This window comes from Formica exsecta, unplaced genomic scaffold (assembly GCF_003651465.1).
Source record: "Formica exsecta isolate Colony F162 unplaced genomic scaffold, ASM365146v1 scaffold33, whole genome shotgun sequence".
NCBI classification, from domain to species: domain Eukaryota; kingdom Metazoa; phylum Arthropoda; class Insecta; order Hymenoptera; family Formicidae; genus Formica; species Formica exsecta.
Genome location: NW_021850553.1, coordinates 1946906 through 1952259, shown reverse-complemented (window position 1 = coordinate 1952259; position 5354 = coordinate 1946906).

Here is a 5354-nt window from a genome sequence, read left to right as displayed (position 1 = left end):
TATACATACATATACATAAATAATTTTTATTTTAAAAACAAAAAAACCATTTTTATGTGTGTGCGTATATGTAAAAAGTCTTTCTTTCTCACTCTTCCTCTCTCTTTCTCAAATGAAAATGGGATTCTTTTATTCCCGATTAATTATATATAATCATAAATAAAATAAATATAATTTTTCTAGTTCCAACAAAATATTATTTATACGAGACATTAGCATTCATCACATATACATTTTATTACATTTCTGCTATACTGATATCATCAATATTTATTTACGAGCTGAAAAACAATTTTTAATGCGGAAAATTAAAACCGCCCTCCTATCTCTCGAAATAGGCGAATAATTAATTCTCCCATGAGCAAAGGACAGCATTTATCATGCTTTCCTTTTTTTAAAATTATAATTTAATCATATAATTATTAAGATACTGTTTTTTTAAAAAAACCCTTCAACAAATACATATAATTATAATTATATAATTTGAGCCGCATTTCTTGATTTAATCTTTGTTCCATTATGTATGTGAGCGTTATATCAAATGTTTGACAAGTATAAAACAAAATATATACGATTAAAAAATAAGTAACACGTATGCAACATTAAATTTTAATAAAAATATAATATAATATAATAATTTCGGGACTTTTCTTAACCATCGTTTAACACATATATGATATATATACGAATACCTGCGTATGGCATATTTGACTTGAAAATGGCTAACTTCATATGTAAATCTATATATGGCTTCTAATGTAACTTGTTGGAGCGCGAACGACGAGTGGTAACATGCTCTTATCCTGCGCTGGATAGACGAACATCGGCTTGTTTGCTTGAAACGCGTCGAGAGCCACCGATATGTATAGCGCATGCGCGAGCGCGGATAGTCTGGCGCCAGCAGGTGCGGCTAAATATAGCTTATGCAACGGTATCTTTTCCCGCTTATTCGCTTGACTCCCTCCGCTTTTTTCTGTTTGTCTCTTTCCTTCTGCTGGTTGAAAAAAAACATGGTTAATTTATACATGATGTAAAAGTATTTATAAAATTTAAACTTTTGGGTTTGGCTGAATAATCAGTTAGTTCATTAGTTTTTTGAATATTAACTCATTAGAATAATTGAGATAGTGTCTCTTGTTTCCAACCTAACCTGATCTTATAATTTAACCTAACCTCAATGAAAAATATGTTCCCATATAGATTTATTTGGCACTGTATTAATTATATATATATATTCTAAAAAAATATATCTAGTATTTTTAACTTTTTACATAAAAATAGATATAAATATAAAAAATAAATATACTAATCAAGTATATAAATATGATAGTCTTGTTTATATTAGTATTAGTATTATACCATAAATATGTTATTTATACGTGTGTGTACGTGTACGTGTATATATTTTCATTACGCACATGTGTACAGCGTGAGTAAAAATGATAGAAAAGAAAACCGCACGATTCAATATCTAACTTTTTTACAAATGTAACAAATAATCAGTTCTTTAAATATAAATTATATATATTATTATAGACTTAAGAGGTCTTCCTAGTTTGTCATTCTGAGAATAAGGCAATTTTTGGGAATTTTTTTTAAAGAAAAGTATAAAACATATTAATTCTAAACTTTGTACGTTTATTAAATAACATTTTAAGTATATTCTGAATTTTTTTTAAACAAAAATATTTTTTTGTTTTAGAGTTATAGTAGTCCAACCAGGGTGTCTAAAAAAAAAATTGTTCGTGGCGAACATAATTCCAGCCGTTATAGTCATCTGAAATAAAAAAAGAACAAAAAGATTCTTAATCTGTATGAGTGTGGCCGTCGCGTGAACTAGAATAAAAAAGAAATATTGAAAAATGAAAAAAAAATTTCATTTTTCACCAAAAAATTGGTTAGTTTTGTAAATCGCAAAATTCGAATTTTGCAAATATTGATCTAATTCTAGTTTATACGATAGCCACACTCGTACAGATCAAGAACCTTTTTGGTTTTTCTTTATTTCAGATGATTATAACGGCTGGAATCATGTTCGCCACGAACAATTTTTTTTTGGACACCCTGCTTGGACTACTATAACTCCGAAACAAATATTTTTGTTTGAAAAAAATTCAGGATATATTAAAAATATTATTTAATAAACGTGCATAGTTTAGAATTAATGTTTTATACTTTTCTTTAAAAAAAATTCTCAAAAATCGCCTTTATTTTCAGAGCGTCAAACTAGGAAGACCACTTAATATATTTTTTAATATTATTATAGACACGATTATAAATCCGGCGACTCATTTGCGTATTTAAATATACGTCATTCATATGATACAACATGTTGACCAACACGCTTCATTTGCATGTCCAACAAACATGGAGCTCCAGTCGCGTATCTTGTGTCTTACAACCCGACATTACCACTCATTTAGCATCCATTTTATTTCTTGCATTTCTGTGGAATCAAAGATCTCGTGATATAGGTTGTAGGCAGATTTGATCGACGCAATATATACAATATGTGTCGACATTTTTTCAACGGTCCAAAAATTTTTTTTTTTCATTTCGGCAACTGTCGAGAAAAATTAAGATGTATTATAATATACTAAAGCGCGTTATTACTTTTTTAGTACTTGTTTATTATCTTTTATACACAACATTTTCAATAAAAGGAATATTTCAATCATAGCTTTTTTGATCAATTTAGAAATTCTTCCTTTTTATAAAAAATTCTTTATTGCACTTTTTCGATTTTATTCGTTTAATATCTTAAATTTCTTTATTTTGGGTATATGTATACAAAATATTTCTCACAAAAACATGAAATACGAATGTTTTCTTTCAACTACAACTTTTTTGGTTGAAAAATTGGATACGAGTTTATGTAAAAAAAAATTAATTATTGACATTACTTATGTTGATTCTTTTAATATTTTCTAGATTTTTTTACAATTTATATGATATTCTTTGAAAGCGCACCAGATGTTTTTGTATTATTTTATTATTATTTTATTTCTAATTACAGTTTCTTTAATGAATTTCTCTATAAAGTATTTCTTTAATAAGAAATGATTGGAAACTTGGAAAACTTGCCATTCTAATTTAACATGCGGTAAAACTATTTTTGTGACGAGTCATTTCGTTATTTCCAGTTTCATCAATTAATAATATCTTGATAAGAAATGCATGCACGCTTAAAGAATTTCGGAATTTAGTTTCAAGTATTACCGTTGTCAAACGGTATTCTATAATTAAACAATAATAATATAATTATTAAAAATATATTATTAATAATATCTCTTTTATTGTTAACAATAATAATGATATCTTTAATACAATAATTATTATATACACAATTAATATACACAAGCATTTTATACCTAAAATGTGTGTAGATGTATTAGATATTATACATATATATTAATGTAAATACAACAAAATTATAAAAACGATATACATTAACAATATATAATATATAATATACATTATAAACAATTTCATGGTTAAATATATACATATCACGTTTTAAAGTGCAGAGAGGGAACATACGTGAAACCATTCAAGTATATCATTATTCATTTAAAATAATCACACATAGAAATTATAAATTGTTTTTTCTAAATAAAATATGTATGCGAAAAAAGCTAAATTGATGAAATTTTGTTTTTCTTTATATTATAATTATCTTTGTTTTATATTATATATAATTATTAAAAAGAGATAAATTATTTCGTTTTATATCTCAAAAATTTTAAAGTAGGTTACATTTGATCTTTTTGAAATCGATGAATGCCAATACCAAGATTATCGATATATTGACACAGATTGATTTTGGTTTGAACAAGTGTTCTTTGAATAAATTGAAATAAGAAAAACTCTTAAAAAAACTTCAAGAAAAATTCTAATTAATATATACACATTAACATTGTACATTCACATTTATTTGGCTATAGCTTTCTATATTTAACTCTATCTGCAAATTGAAATTTTTACTCTTTTTTTAATGACACAAAGAATTATAATTGTGAGGAAAATGATGAGAAAAAATTTATATTTATGCTATCACATACCTTTCTTTGGACAAAAATCAATTTGTAGAACACGGTGCAAAGTTTATACATAAATATATTTAGCCGATGCTAGCATTCTCTTAAGACACGTATTAATGCTCATTATGCATTGTCAGTCTGTAGCTACTAGCATAAAGAAATGCAATCGTTGATGCGATTGTTAGTTGTTTGATACTACCTACAAATAATATTGAACTGCTGTTATTTATTTTTATAGCTTCGCTTAACTCATGGATTACAAAAACGGTTTTTATTCAGTTTATATATATTAACCTTTTTTATTCAATAGAAATAACTTTCTCTATATAATCATTTTTTATATTACGAAAAATACGCAGAGAACTACACACGCATGAGCAACACATATATGCTATATACTAATGCTTATTAATATCCAAATTGGAATTCACTAATCTTTATTGTGAGTAAAACGAATACGATATAATATAGTCTATTTTATATTAATTGATTATAATGATATTTGCTATAATCTAATATCTCTCTCTTTAAAATATTAAAGAAATTTAATAATTCAACATTACCACGCGCATGTTATTTTCACATTACTTATATGTATATCTTAAAAGTTATTCTGATGCGATGACCAGTTCGGGACTCGCTTTCAGGAATATCGCCATGACGACATCTGCATATAAATGCAGGCGTCGTCCATCGTTGATTCGGATTTTTGTGTAATATTTAAGCGTGTTCGCCGGAACAAAACGGAAAAAATAAACGAAGGATATCTCTCTAGTTTTTTTTATTAATCTCATTTTATTTTAATGTGTATTTCTTTTTTCGTACACATATTATGTATTATACATTAATATGAACGTATTTTATGAGTATTTTATAAATATACCAATTTTTTTTAATTTTTAATTATAAATGTCTTTTTATTTACAAATTATTTGCTTATTAATTTCCTATTTGTTTATTTTTTTACTAATTTTGATAAGGTTTAAATTGTCAAACCAGAACAGAAATTCAAAAAAGAAGGATAGGAAGAAGCCGGCAGAGTACAAGAAAATGTAGTTAAAAGGAGAAGAATTTACGAAGAGAACAAAGATCGCGCTCCACGTGGTCACAAGATGGCTGCCGGCGTACGGAGTATCTGTTCACATCTTACCGGGCAGCATTAGATTGAAGTTAAAACTTCTAATACTGTCAGGTAAAGATGTCGTCAGGATTCCGAAGACAACGATGAAAATGGATTCATCATCAAATGGAACAAACTTCGTGATGTCATATAAAGCACCAATTTCGCAATGTGATTCAATTTTTTTTTTTTTT